Raw genomic sequence first — 15437 nt, forward strand, 5'->3', positions numbered from 1 at the left:
GAAGATTCCCGGACACAATGGATGCTCTCACACTTCTAAAGCGGATGGACAGGCATCTCTATATACTGATAGGACATGATCTCCGAGATGTGTTGTTAAGCGAGAAAACCAAAGTACAGGACAGTATGCTTAATATGCTATTCGTGGCAGAAAAAAGAAGATTGCACACAATGCAAATGGATATGCTTGCAGATGCATGAACTGTCTCTGAAAAGATACACAGGAAAGTAGTAAGAGCAGAGCGGCTGCCCCAGGGAAGGGGTGGGGCGGAGAGGGGTAGAAAGGAAACAATTTTCACTGCATAATTTTTTGTACCTTTTTTCCTGTACCCTTTGAAGTTTGTCCTACTACCTATGTAGTCTTTTCAAAAAAGAAATTAAATAAAATATAAGAAAACCTCCCTGAGGCACACATTTCCCATTTTCCTGCCCCCAGGCTGGTCCGAGCTCCCCCAGATTGCCTGTTTCTCTCTGGCTCCAGAAGACCCTTGCCAGTGACTTGGAGACAGCCCCGGGAGCTCAGCGCCTTCCCGCAGTGCCTAGACACGCCGCAGGGCGCTGGCTGGGGGGGCCAGGTGGAGGAGCATGCTGGCCGTTGCCCAACTTCAGGGAGAAGAGGCCAGGTCAGAAGCCAGAAGCATTCAGAGTTCCACAAGTAACCTTTTTTTCCACACTTGTTTTTTTATTGTTGTACAAAAAACACATAACATAAAATTGAGCCTATTAAGCATTTTTTTTTAATCTTTTTTTTTTTTTTAAGATTTTATTTATTTATTTGACAGAGAGAGACACATTGAGAGAGGAGCACAGGCAGGGGGAGTGGGGGGGGAGAGGCAGGCTTCCCGCCGAGCGGGGAGCCCGATGCGGGGCTCGATCCCAGGACCCCGGGACCATGACCTGAGCCGAAGGCAGACGCCCAACGACTGAGCCACCCAGGTGCCCCCCTATTAAGCATTTTAAGTGTGCAGGTCAGTAGTGTTCGTATATTCACATTATTTTATTGCGCAACAGATCTCTAGGACTTTTTCATCTTGCAACATTGAAATTCAGTGCCCACAAAACACTGACCCTCCTCCGCATCCCTCCAGCCCTAGGCAACCAGCTTCCTCCATTCTCCTTCTATGCCAGAAGCATTCTTGGTCCTGGCTGGGAAGATAGGCCCCGGGGCCAGAGGTCCCAGTAGGTCCTGGCAGAGTGTGCACCTGTCCTTCTCAGCCCAGGCAACTCCCTCCCGCCCTCCTTAGAGTCAGCATAGCTTTGGGGTTGGGAGCGTGGACATTCCGGCTTCCCATTCACAAAGCTGTGTGTTCTTGGGCAAGTCTCAGCCTGTTTCCAGTTCAGTCAAGTGGCAACTCACTCAGATAATGATACCTTTTCTCTCCGTCAGATCGAGTGATGCAGAGAGCACATTAGGTGAGTCGCCCAGCCCATAATACAGGCTCAGCCAATGCTGGCTTTGGTCACCGTGCTCCTGGGAGAAGCTCAGCTCTTGGTCCCGGTTCTCAAGGCCCAGGCATCCGTGCACCCATCCTCTACCCATCCATCCGTCCACTGCCTGTGACTGATGCTGCCTGTTCTGGGAGGGAGGTCCTGCCCTGTGCGAGGTCAGAGCCTTCCCAGGGCCTTGACAAATATTCCTGGAAGAGAGAGATTAAGATTCTAGGTCACCACAAGTCCCCAGGAAAATCCCTGCCCTCAGAAGTTCCTAACTTGGGGTCTACGGAATCGCATGCAGAAATTGGCAGATGTGGGTATTTTCCCTGAGAAAGTGTCTTGCTTCTGTCCAACCCTCAGAGGGGCCACAATCCGTCACCTGGGCAGAACCCTCCTCCCGCTGCTGCCTGGCACTTGAGAGCTCCCGATTGCCTTGGCCCACCCTGCATCTCCCTCCTTGTGAGGTGGGCTCTCTGCCAGGCCTGACCACTAAAACACAAGGCCCCGTGGGGCAGAGCCCGGGCTCTGGGCCAGGCGGAAACGGGGCTGGGGTGACTTGATTGTAAGCGGTGCGCTAGTGTGAGCGTGTGTCAGTCCCCGCAGATCAGCCCTGAGCGAATGATCACATTGGTCCCTGGACCCCTAAAGCTGACCATGAGAATCTGCTGAGCGTCACACCACACTTCCAGGCCCTCCAGCCCGCCGTGACTGAAGAGGGGAGCTTCCGACAGAGCTTGAGAAGAAGGCACGGCACGGTAGATGAAGCAACGAGGGCGACGATCCCTGGCAGCCCGTGCCCTGGCAAGTTCCACAGCTGCACGCTCTGTGGCCTGGGTTTCATGAAAAAGCAAAAACGCATACACGCATGCGTGAGAAGTTCTGCAAAGAAGTACACCAAAGCTTAACAGGGGTTCACGCTGGATCCTGGAATTCCAGATTATTTCTATCTTATTTTCTACAATAAATATGTATTACTTTTTAACTCGGTGGTTCGCAACTGGGGCTGAATGTGTCCAGAAAGGGACCTCTGATAACATGCAGAGGTAATTTTGGTATAACAACAGTGAGGGAGGGGTGCGCGTGTTACCAGAATCTAGTGAGGCCGCCATCAGAATGTTGCTAACCATCTTACAACGCACAGGACAGTCCCCACAACAAAGAGTCGTCTGGCCAAAAAATGTCAGTAGTAGCAAGACTGAGGAACCCTGAGAAAAACAGTGGCACTTACTCTGACAGGGAAACAGGGCTGGAGAGGCATGAGGCCCTCAAGCTGCTGGAGCCTGTCCCACCGCCTCCCTGAGGCAAGCCCTTCTCATCCACCTACCACGTTCGGTTAGACCTTTGTGGGCTCCCCAACCTGCGGCCTGGCCAAGGTGCTGGCAGGCCCCTCTCTGGAAGCTGTGACTCTCCGGGGGCCCAGGCCGTCGCTGGAGGATCACGGGACCCCCAGGACCCCATCCCAAAAGCATCTCCAGTTTCACCTCCTCCCAGAACACATTCCTGTCTAATAAAAAGACATCAGCGCAGATAAGTACTGACTGCCAGGAGCCTTAACATCACTGCCATAAATGAAACCCCCAAACTCTCAAACATCCTGTTCCCAACATTTTGACAATGGCCTCCTGTTTTCTTTGGGAAGGAAATCCAGGTTGGATTGATTAACAAATACAATCATTATTTAACCTCAGAACTTGGTTTTGAAATTAATTTACAATAAAAGAAAACGTCCATGCTAAATAATCTCTCTAATTATATGTTAAGGGCTCAGAAATGGAAAACATTCAGGAACACAAAAGGCCCAACCGAGCTCATTAAGTCTGCTCTGCCTCTAAAGTATCTCTATGGTAACTCACAGAGTGTGCAGCAGGGGAAAGGCTTTTAAAATCAGATCGTTAAGACTTCACCCAGAACAGCCACAACACAAAACTCTTTTTTAAAAAAATCTTTGGGGCGCCTGGGTGGCTCAGTTGGTTAAGCGACTGCCTTCGGCTCAGGTCATGATCTCAGGGTCCTGGGATTGAGCCTCACATAGGGCTCCCTGCTCAGTGGGGAGTCTGCTTCTCCCTCTCCCTCTGCCTCCTCCCCCCTCCTCATGCTCTGTCTCTCAAATAAAGAAATAAAAAATCTTAAAAAAAAAAAAAAAAGAGGGCGCCTGGGTGGCTCAGTTGGTTAAGCGACTGCCTTTGGCTCAGGTCATGATCCCAGAGTCCTGGGATCGAGTCCCACATCGGGCTCCCTGCTCGGCAGGGAGTCTGCTTCTCCCTCTGACCCTCTTACCTCTCGTGCTATCTCTCATTCTCTCTCTCAAATAAATAAATAAAATCTTTTAAAAAATCAAAAAATCAAAAAATCTGTGGATGATGAAATGGTGAGGGCGTGTTTGCAGTCGTGGCCAGGCACCGCATAGGGAAGCCACCTATTCCTAGAGCCCGCAGCCCCCTGGGTTCACCCTGGAGAGGTCAGTCTAGTGGCTGCGGGGGGCTTGGTCCCATAGGAGGCAACTGTCTCATTTTTCCTGCAACCGTGGCCCAGGTAGCTGGGGGCTTTCCCATGGGGACCCAAACAGGACAGGTCTGGCCAACACCAGGGATTCCTTTCTCATGCACCAACCCCCTCTCACCCTGCAGCCCTCTGTGTCCAGACAGATGGTGATACCCTGCATGGCCCTGACCACCAGCCCCATCTTCGTCACGGGAGGATCCTTGGCTCCAGGCTCCTGAAGCTTTCTTGCAGGAGCTTGGCCTGATAGTGTCATGGGCGCTGTCTGCAGCCTGCACAAGGAGCGGGTTAAGGTCGTGGTAACCAGGGCCAGCCCAGGGCCTACCCTCACCCCTGAAGGCTCAGATGGAGGCACTGGGGAGGGGGCCAAGTCCAAAGGTGCCAAATTTTAATCTATAACAGACAGGAAAATAACCCGGCCAGCCTGCTCTGGATTTAAAGCTGTGTTTTAAGGCGTGTGATGGTGCTGCCTAAGCCTATTCAGGGGCAGTGAGCAAGCACGCTGTGCTCTAGGCTCAGATCCTGCAGTGTGATGAACAAGGAGGTCAGGCGCTGCTGGGGCTGCCCGAGGTTGGGGGCCGGGGAGGGAAGGGGGAGACCCGAAGACAGAGGAGAAACAGAGCCTCAGGAAGAGAGGATGGTGGGCGGGAAGGGAGGGGGGAAGGGACATAGAGAGACAGGCAGGAAAGACAGAATTCACTGAAATTTACCAGTCAGAGCCTGGCGTGCTTCAGGCTGAGCCCAGACTCTGAGAAGGAGGGCTTTGGGGAGGACTGTAATTTGGGCCACTAGAAAAAGGCATCTGGCTGGGCCTGGCTTGGGGGACGGACTCTCCTGGCCTGCCCTCTGGTTGCCACAGAATTAACCTTCGAGGGGACCTGCCTTTTGACTTCCCAGAAGTTAAAACTTTCCTGATTCTCAGGGCCCTGGAGTCTCCCTTCAGATATACGGTGAAGAGGCTGGGGCCCTTGGGGTCCCTCTCACCACCTGCTTCTCCACTTCCCCCATTGGCTTACTTTCCCATCTGATCAGCCCGGCACAGCCTTGATGGAGGAGGACATTGTATCCGGGGAGTCTGCTGGGTCTCTGCCAACTGCTAAGCAGCCCCCACACCCCCGCCCTGGAGTCAGCCTTTCCAGCCAGCTTCCTTGTCTCACCAGAAGCTGTGGGCCAGACCCAGGGGTTGAGGCTGAGCGGGAAGAGGGCCATCCCTCCTCTCCCAGGCCTTGCTGGTACAGCCTGGCCTCTTGGCTGGCCCTGGGTCAATCCAGTAGGCCCTGTGTGCCCAGCCCCGTGCATGGGCCACAGGCGGAGAAAACAGAAGCAGCAGGACCCTTTTTATTTGTTGAGACTTGACGTGCCACCGGCTTCTCCTAAGGATTTGAGGCCCCTGGGGAGTACTACGTGCCCAGGGGTACAGACCGTGGCGATAGCTAGGCAGGTTTCCTGCAGGAGGAGGAGGCAGCGGTGGATCTGCCCGAGGCTGTGGCTCTCCCTGGGGGCGAGAGGATCGAGCATTTTCTGGAAGGCACAGACCAGCCCGAGCCCCTCCTCAGCCCCTTCACATCTTTACCCAGCGGAAGGGCTTCTAGGGCACTGGCTCATTTACGTATCATTTGCATTCTATTTTCACGTAATGCATAGGATGGAAAATCCCCCTGGGCACTGGGCCCAAAAGTTAGAGTCCCTAATGCCTTGCTCCCATAGCTGCAGCAGCCGGTGGCAGACGGGGAGTCCTGCCCATACCTGGGCCTCCTGCCTTGAGGTGGCAGCTAACTGAGGGTGGTGGCCGCGCAGACACAGGCCTCGCCAAACAAGAGACTTTCACATGTGACTCACACTCCCAGGATCAGAAGCAAAATTACGTGTGAAAACCAGAGCCGGCTGAGTCTTCTCTGGGGAATCCCCTCGAGCTCCCTCCCCACTTCACTCCTTTAAAAAACGCTGGCATGGCCCAGCATTCACACCTTCCAGAAAAATGCCACACTCTCCCAGCCATGGTGGGCAGGGGCCATGCCACCCATGCTGGGTGCCTTGGAGTCTGCCCCAGGGTTCTGGGTCTTGGAAAGCACGTCAAAGCAGAGTCAGAAGTGGAGCCCAGATGGACCCTCTGAGCAGCTGTGGCTTCCAAGTCCTAGGGCTGCTGCAGGCTCATCTTTTTCCCAGCCTGCCTTCCTCCTTACAATCCATTCTGTGAGCCGTCCCATATCGTTACAGTAAAATGCTATCCTGCCTAAGACCACCAAAGGGGATTTCTGTTGCTTGTGAGAAGTGATCTCAACTGGCACATTCCCCGTGGAGATGGAATGCTCCAAAGCCTTTAGCAAAGGCCACCTTCAGCTTCTGACATACCTCAGGCTTTTCTGCCACCCCCAGTAGACCAGCCTGGCCACTGCCAGTGGCCTGACCTTGGGGTGGCACTTACCCCCTCTGAGTCCCTGGGTCCCTCACCTGTAAAATGAAGCTGGTAATTAAAAAACAGGATTGGGAAAAAAAAGAAAAAAAAAAAAGAAACAGGATTGGGGTAAAGATTCAATGAGATGAGGGAGAGCTGACAGAGGAGTGGGGACTCAGCAAACCTTAATTTCCTTTAGTTGTCATATTCCCTTACAATCAGGCCAACATTCTAATGATTCTTCTGATTGCTTTCTTTCATTATTATTTTCATTGTTATTGTTAGAAGCAAGAACGACATGGTCCACTCACCCATTATCCCGTGAAGTAACAAAGAAGTCCTCGTTATCCCTCACTTTACAGAGAGGGAAACTAAGATTTAGTGGTGGGCTCCCAAGTCAGACTCCCTGGGCTCAAATCCCATCCCCGTCACTATGAAGCTGTGTGACCTGGGACCAAGTTACTTGTCCCCCCAGAGTCTCTGTGTCCTCCTCTGTCAAATGGGGGCAATAAGAGCATCCATGTCATGGGCCAAGTTTTAGATAGCACCAAGGAATTATCATTCACTTTTTTTGGATGTGGTAATGGCTTTGCGGTTATGTAAGAAAGTATCTCTATTTTTCAAACGTACATGCTAAAGCACACGAGGGTGAAATGACATGATGTCTGGGATTTGCTTTAATATACTTAATTTAAAAGAAACAGAAAGAAAGAAAGATGAAATGAGCGAAAACAAGTGTGACAACGTCTTGAAATGGTGCAGTTGGAATGAGGGCATATATGTGGGTCTATTCTCTCTACCTGGAGATTTTTTGTTAACAACACCAGAAAAGGACCACCGGCCTCACAGAGCCCTTGTGAGGCCTCCCTGGTGCCGGTCACATGGAGCACTTAGCAAACGTGAGCTAAAGCTGTCACTGCCATTATCCTTGTCACGATCCTGCCAGCCTGAGCAGGTGAGCCAGGGAAGAGCCAGCCCTCCTGACCACCCCTCCCCCCACACCCCATCACTCCCAGTAGGGACACCTCAATCTGCCCCTCACTGTGGGGCCTCACCAGCTGTGTGTCACGGCTCTGTCACCAACACTGAAGGCAGGGCACAGTCATGAAGTGTCTCCCCCCTCCTTATGCCCCGTGTGAGCGACTCTGTTCTAAAAGACCCCCTTCGGGGGCTCGGTTGAATCAGAACATCAGGCCACCAGGCCTACTCCAGAGTCCAGGTGAGAACCTGTCACAGCTCCTTCAGGAGGGAGATGAATTCTGCTAGTGACTCCAGTCCATCCTCTGGTATGCAGTGGTGGCAGCTGTGGGGCAGGCAGGGGCTCCGTGTCCACGGGTCACCCTCCTTACTTCCCATCCCTGCAGTTCACAGACTCTTCCAGAGCCAGCCACCAGGGGGTGCTCTCCAGCGGAATCACAGCCTCCCCAGGACCCAGGGCACAAGAGGCTGTGGAAGGAGCCACCTGGTCACCCTGAGCTAGTGAACTGCTTGCCATGAGCAAGTCCCAAGCCCCCATCCGACCCTGACGTTTGTATTTCCACCAGCATTTTTTTTTTTTTAAAGATTTCATTTATTTATTTGAGAGAGAGAGCATGAGAGGGGGAGGGTCAGAGGGAGAAGCAGACTCCCCGCCGAGCAGGGAGCCCGATGCGGGACTCGATCCCGGGACTCCAGGATCATGACCTGAGCCGAAGGCAGTCGCTTAACCAACTGAGCCACCCAGCTGCCCCTCCACCCGCATTTTTAAATAACATTAAATGGTTTGTTTTTTATTACAAAAGCAATCATGCTCAACACATGAACTGTCTTCTTCGGATTTTTGTTTTGTTTTACTGCATGTTTCAAGATTCCCTGTGCTTAGGGCAAATGGCTCCTAAATTTTTGAGCTATGAAGTAGAGGAAGGGGGAGTCCCAGGGACCTGTGAGACCCAGGCAGGTCCCTGCCCCTCTGGGCCTCAGTTTCCCCTGTGTGCATGTTTGGGGGTACTGGCCATCTCCCACATCTCTCTGAGCTCTAGCAGGCTGGCTTTCCTCAGTGCTCAGGGCTGGCCTAGGGAAGGTAGGACAGAGGAGGTTCACCCCCCACCTTTCTCCGCAAGGCCCCCACCTCTCTGTCTCCCATTTCACAGGCTCTTCACCTTGCAGCTCTGGCCCCTCCTCGGGGGACCCTCCTGACCCCTGTGGTCTGCGCTGCTCTCCTGTCCCCTGGGGGCCTGCATAGCTTCAACTCTGCCGTCCGGGGTGCTTCATTACACCAGCCCTTCTGCATACAGGGCGATCTCTAACTGCCCCCGGACACTTGCCCATTCTCTAGGAGCTCTGGCACCAGCAGTGAACCAGACGCCTAGCCTGCCTGTGCCGGCATCCGAGCGCAGCTCCCTGACTAGCACCGAGACCTGGTGCCCAGGGGACCTTGGGGACTTTCTGTGGGTGCAAAGGAAAGGCCAAGACAGCATTTTCCATGCTGGGGTGCAGGCGCACTGCGGGTTGGTCTCGTGTACAAGTCCCAGCAACCAAAGGGGTTGTAAGTGCTTTCCCCCTGTGGACCTGAATCTCATCTTTGAACGCAAATGTTCAAGTTCAGCCACACAAGCTGGAGAAGTTCAGGGACCAGCCGGGTCCACCCTGAGTACTATGTAGGAGCTGGGACAAAAAAGCTTTGAGGCTTCTGTTCCTCCTCAGCTTGGGATCCTGGGGACAGGGCTTAGCAGAAAACGGGGAACATTTCTCTGGCTCCAAGGCAGACATAGACTGGTGGTTCTCAGGTCTGCAGTCCTGGGCTCCCAGCAACCAACTGTCAAGCTCTGGCCCCCCCAGTCAGGATGGAAAGTCTGTCCCAGCCCCTGGACTATAGCTGGAATTCTACTGCATCAGGCCAGCTACTGTGGCCCGACCTGCTGCTACTGAAGAAACCCCCACCCAAACCAGAGGAACCGTGAATTCTAGAAAGGGAGTTTTTGACCACGGGCCTAGTCCCACTCTGAATCAGGATGAGAGGGGCCTCACGAAAGTCTTTTCCTATCCCCCAGTTTGTCAGGCTCTGCCATGTGCCCACTTTCTCAGGGCACTATAGACTCTAAGAAGCAAGGTGACTTGCTTATGGCCAAGGGGCTCAGCTGTGCCAGAAACTTCCCGAAGCAGGGAGGGCAGCCCTGAGAGGGGAGAATATTGGAGAGAAAGAGAATGGATGGGTCAGGGCACAAAGGGGGCTAGCAGCACCAAGGCCCTCAATCAGAAAAGGAAAAAGAATTCCCAGCTCAAAGAGCAGGGTCTACCCGAGTGTGTCGGGGGGGTGCCCTTAGGCCTGCTGGTTTCAGGGCAGGGAGATGCGGGATGGAGGGAGAGGTTGCTTTTAAACCAGCCCCCCACCTACCTCCTGCTTCAGCATCTTCCAAAACCATGGGCTGAGAAGAGAAAGAAAAGAAAAGAGGGAGAAGAGAGAAGTTCTCAAATTATAAACACGAAGACCAAGCTTGACCAGAGGGGAAACCCTTTAAGATGTCAGTAATAATAGAGTGTTGAACAAAAAGTAAAACTAGCAAAGCTGACAAGGAAAACCACAGCAGTCAGCAGAGGCCCACCAGTGACCCAAAGCTGAAGAGACACACTTTCACCTCGGCAAAAGGGAGGCTGGTTCCGCAGAGCTGGCTCTGCACCCCCAGGTCCTAGCACAGCCCCAAGAGGGATCCCAAAAGTTTTCCTGGGGGCTCTGTCTCCAAGAAACAGAGCGCTGTTCCCCCTTAATGAGGCAAACTCTGATGCCACACCTTTGGACAGTGACTTGGACCCACCTCCCTGACAGAAAGCCTGAGGCCATGGACCCACTTGTCCTGGCACCCGGAGAGGCGGGGGAAGGACTTGGTACATGAATCAATGATCCTTAGCTTCCTGAGCACCCCTTCCCCCCATCAGAAGCCCTGGAGGCTGTCCCCTGGGAGCCAATAACCCCATCTCCCATTTCTGAGGAGCCTTCGAAGAAGCCAAGACCAACTAGAGGTCCCTTCTGTTCCTCACAGTCCCCACACAAGGAAGGACTAGACTGAATTTAGAGCCCTGAGACTGAGACCGGGGTTTGAGTTCGGTGACCTTGGGCGAGTCATTTCCTCTCAGAGCCACAGTTTCCTCCTCTGTAAAATAGGGTTAAAAGACCTACCTCTCAGGGCTGTTGTGAGGATCAGATGAGATAATAGATAGGATTGGGGTTTTGTAAACAGTAAAGTGCAGTGCAGGTGTCTGGAGATATTCTTGGGTCTAACACATATTTATTAGACATTTACTCTCAGCCAGGCCCTGGCTCAGCCCAGGGGACATGGTCTTGAGTAAGACAGAGGGGTCCTGCTGAGACAGCAGAGAGAATGGAAGTGAGCAGCACATCCCAGACCCACAGCCTCACCCACACCCAGAGAGACTGTATAGGGAATCCAGGTCTCCCAGCTCCTGTCCCTGGTCCTAGAGGCTGCGTGAGGTGGCCCATCTCCCTCAGCAGTGTCACCGCCAAAGCCAACACCAGTAGCCCGGAGTTCTAGGTGTTTCCAGGACCCCACGATGGAGATTACTCAGCTGGAGGAAGCAAGGCTGCAATTTGTAATCGGAGTCACCCAGCAATGTTGCCACAAATTAGTCCAAAAAAATCTCCCCCCGGGGCAGCAGCCGCTAAGAGGGAACTTCCGGCCTGAGAAGGGACAGGGAGGGCGCTTCTCTGACCCCCTCCTGCCTGCTGATCTGCTGCCCTGCTCCTGTGGGCACTTCACCTCCCTTAGAGTGACTGCAAACTCCTGGTGTGACGGAGCTGAGTGGTTGAGAGCCCAGGTCCAGGAGGCAGAGCATCCTGACTTTAAATCCTAGCTCTGCCTCTCACCAGCTGTGTGACCTTGGGCAAGGAACTTGACCTTCTCGGGCTTAGTTTCCCTAATAATAGGATTTGCAACTTCATTAGGGTTTTGTAAAGACTAAACAAGATGATTATTGTAAAACCCCTGTATGTTGAATAGGCTAGGCTTATAGGAGTTGCTCAATTAATTTTTATCTATTTAACAAATATTTTTATGGTACTTAATAGGGACCACAAACTATTTCAAGGACTCTGCCAATAATAACCCACTTAATTCTTCCAAGAACTAGCGAGAGAGGTATGATTATCATTCCATCTCACAGATTAGAAGACTGAAGCACAGAGAGGTTAAGTGGCTTGCCCAAAGTCACAGAGCAGAGCCAAAATGGAAACCCAGGTTCTCTCCTCTCCTGCTCCTTCCCATCTTTCTCCTTCCAGCCTGTGGTTTCAGAAGTTGAAGCAAGGGAGGGGAAGCTGATTTAAAAACAAGCCCCCTCCCATCGCCTATCTCTGTTGTCCCCAGCCCCAGCAGACCTGGGGTAGGGGTGCCTGGGCACAGACTGGGCTCAGGCTCCATGCTACCAGCCACCGCATTAAGCTGCTTCTCCAAAAAGGTAATGCGGTCATTCATCTCCCTTGAAATCAGCTTCTTACAGCAGCACTCCCCTCCAGCCTCCAGCCCCAATTTGGAGCTGGAGATGTCCAAGCTTTGCTCTCATGCTCACCTCAGAAGCTGCCAGAGCTCAGATGCCTGCAGTGGACTCCACCAAGCCAAGTGAGGAGCAGAGCTGCATGGAAGTATAAGGGACTGCCCACAGCCTCGGAGGGGCCTCAAGGGTGGAAACCCTCCTCAGCAGCTTCCCTCCCTCGGGAACTCCTCTGCTCGCACACCTCCGGTGACGGGGAGCTCACTGCCTCTGTTGGCAGCCTGGGCAGGCCATGGTTGGCCAGCTCTGACTGGTAGATGTGTTTCCTCAAGCTGAGATGAAATCTCTCCATGTAATTTCCTCCCATTAGTCCTGTCTCTGCCCTCAGGCCGCACAGGCCAGCCGGCTCCCTCCAGCCTGTAGACATCTGGAGATGGCCATCTTTTGGCAGGAGGAGCCTTCACTCAGGCTGAATGCTTGGCAGCCTCAGGCTGGCCTCAGAAGGCAGGGCTCCTAGTGCCTTCCCTACCCTGGTCCCTGCGTTCCACCCATGATTAGCAGGACTGTAGGGTTGCAGGGACGGGCTCTTCTAAGGGTCCGGTCCTGAGCACAGTGCTGCTGGCTGGGACCAATAATAGTAAGTGACACTGGACACCACTCAGCCAGTACCTACTCTTCACCAGACTATGCTGTGCTAAGTACTTTACAAGCAAGAGCACATCCCCTCTTCCCGGCTCTTTGAGACAAGTGCCATGATTGTCCCCCACCGAACAGGCGAGCAAATGAGACTCCAAGAGAGCGGTGACTGGCTCACGTTCCCACCCACAATGAGGAGCTGGAGGAGCCCCGGTTTCCACACAGGCTATGAGCTTCAGGCCCAGCTCCTGACTGCCAGATGACAAAGCAGATAGCAGTGGAGACACAAGAGACTCGCTCACAGGAAACACACCGAACAGCCCAGGAGAAGCTGAACGGCTTCAATTCTACAGGCCATGGGGATCTGGAAGGGAGAGAGATCCCTGTGGACAGGAGCAGGTGGGAAAGCGTCCCATATGAGGGAGAGACCAGAAATAAGTCCAGGCCCCATAAGAATATAAGAATTCCCAACTAACAAACCAATGGGAATACCGTGACCGCCCCCCCCCCCCCGCCGGGAGCTTGAAGAACCAAGTTGGGTTGGACCCATACACAAGAGCTTCACCTCATGGGCAGCAGGTATTTATTAAGCACCACTGTATGCTTGGTCCATGTTAGCACTCAGCAAGGGCACAGATGAAGGGTCCATGATCCCAAGAAGGTGACAACCCAGTAGGGTAGGAGTGAAGCCTGGTTAGAGCTGTGATGACCAGTTTGGGGTTCAGCCACTGCTAATTTCCTCTCTATCAGGGACACAGACTGGAGTATGAATTGGATAAGAAGTGTCTCTCTCTGCCTTCTGAAAGCAGGGATACCAGCATTCCCCAAAAGACTTCCAGAGGAATTCTGTTCTTTGGAAAATTACACATGGAAAAATAGTTCTATGGTCAAATAAGTTTGGGAGACACTTGACTGAAGAAGGCTAGACAGGATATCTCTGGTGCAGGCCTTTTCAGAGCCTTTATTGGCTGTGCACATTGGGACCAGGACTACAGGGTCTAGTGCAGGCTCTTCTCAAGGCCTCCGTGCCTACCACGTCCCGTTGGTCCTTCTTGCAACATGCCAGGTGCTCAGAATAAAAGGGGGCACTCTCCAAGTGGAAGATGGTGGCTTATGCACCCAGGAGTCTGTTCTGGAGAGGGAATAATCAGGGGGAGCCAGTGTCTGGGGAGGAGAGGAATTGTCCCCGGTGATGGGGGTAGGGAGACTGTAGGACCTGGGACATGAAGATATGCCATTCTGGGCAATGCCCAATAGATGGCCAAACTTTACCCCAGGATCCTGGCTCACCTAAGCCCCAGAGATCCTATGGGGTCCAAGCCCACCATAAGCCAGATGTGTCTACTGCTCCACCTGATCAAAGCTCTGTCCTCTTTTTTTTTTTTTTAAGTAGGCTCTACACTCATCGTGGGGCTTGAACTCACAATCCCCAGATCAAGAGTCACATGCTCCACCGACTGAGCCAGGTAGGCATCCCAGCCCTGTTCTCTTTAATTCTACTTGCCTCCTAGGCTGACATTCTTCCTCCAGGAAGCCCTCCTTGACTGCCGGTTATGTGCTAGGACATATATATACAACAGCCATGTTCCTGAACCCTTGGCACCTGGAAACTCTATCTATCCTGATGTGTCCCACAAGAGTTCCTTGAAAGCAGGTACTAGGCAGAGTACTTCCTCCCCAGATTTTAAGTGATCACGGCTGTGAATGATCCATCCATCCATCCATTTAGTCTAAACATTTCTGAGCATTGGGGCGCCTGGGTGGCTCAGTTGGTTAAGCGGCTGCCTTTGGCTCAGGTCATGATCCCAGGGTCCTGGGATCAAGTCCTCCATCGGGCTCCCTGCTCCGCGGGAGCCTGCTTCTCCCCCTCTGCCTGCCGCTCTCCCTGCTCATGCCCTCTCTTTCTCTCTCTGACAAATAAATAAATAATCTTTAAAAATTTCTGATCACTGCACTTTGCCAGCTCTATAACAAGCAGTGGGAATAAGCAGCAAAGCCGTTACAACCCTGTGTCAACTAGATAGCTAGCGGTACTTTCCTGGTAAGACGTTCCTCTATCAACGTGTCCAGGGCTGTTCTCACAATCCAAACATGAGTTAATACGGGCACATTCCTCTGTGAAACGGCAGGCAACTCCCACAGGGACCCTGGCTCTGTGTCCCTCGCTTCCTGTCACGTTTGTGATGCTTCTTGTCTCCCCTCTGGTCTCATTGTTGCAGGCTCCTCACTGCCTCCCTGGAACTAGGTAAGGGGCCCTGAGCCCAGAGAAGGCAGACGACTTACCTGAGTTCACGCAGCAGGTCAGGGGGTAATGCTGGGACCGGGGCACAGGCCCCCCACTCCCAAGCTCTTCGGAGACCCATGCACTCTGACACAGTGCGTGCCATACAAGGACCACTTACAGGCTACCTTCGATGCCGACACATTGGTGCCTCTGAGTCCGGACCCCTTCCTGTGGAAACCCCGGGGTGATTTCCTCTTCCTGGTGAGCGACTCCCAGCCCCATTCACTGGGAACCGCGGCTGGCATGATGTGGGAACTCAGCCTGTGGGAAACTGTCCTAACAAGATCTCTGAAGCTGAGGGGCAGCTCTTTGTAGTCTCCCCACTACCACCCCGCAAGCCAGTTTGGCCAGACTTCCTTGGGGTTTCACCAGGAAGAGCTAACATCTAGCTTTATCATTGCATTTTTTCATTAAATTATTTATTTTTTAAAAAGATTTTATTTATTTATTCATGAGAAACAGAGGGAGAGAGAGGCAGAGGCAGAGGGAGAAGCAAGCTCCCCTCAGAGCAGGGAGCCCGATGTGGGACTAAATCCCAGGACCCAGGGATCACCACCTGAGCAGAAGGCAGATGCTTAACTGACTGAGCCACCCAGGTGCCCTCATTAAATTTTTATTTTAAGAGCAATTCTTGGTTATTGCATGAAGTCTGGGGAATGGGGTGGGAAGAGAACCCATGGAAGATTATAAAGAAGGGAAAAATGACACCAAA

General features: G+C 52.8%; 1 long non-coding RNA gene across 1 annotated transcript; it reads right to left on the reverse strand.

Annotated features, from left to right (window-relative positions):
* Positions 1–673: 673 nt before the first annotated feature.
* On the reverse strand, positions 674–15004 carry LOC135365245 (uncharacterized). Its single transcript, XR_010412878.1, has 3 exons — positions 14725–15004; positions 2087–2263; positions 674–1636 (listed from the first exon to the last, which is right to left on the reverse strand). It is a non-coding gene; the product is annotated as an uncharacterized LOC135365245 (long non-coding RNA).
* Positions 15005–15437: the final 433 nt, after the last annotated feature.

This window comes from Mirounga angustirostris, unplaced genomic scaffold (assembly GCF_029215605.1).
Source record: "Mirounga angustirostris isolate CCGP_5_RB_7025 unplaced genomic scaffold, mMirAng1.0.hap1 SCAF_7, whole genome shotgun sequence".
Classification (NCBI taxonomy): domain Eukaryota; kingdom Metazoa; phylum Chordata; class Mammalia; order Carnivora; family Phocidae; genus Mirounga; species Mirounga angustirostris.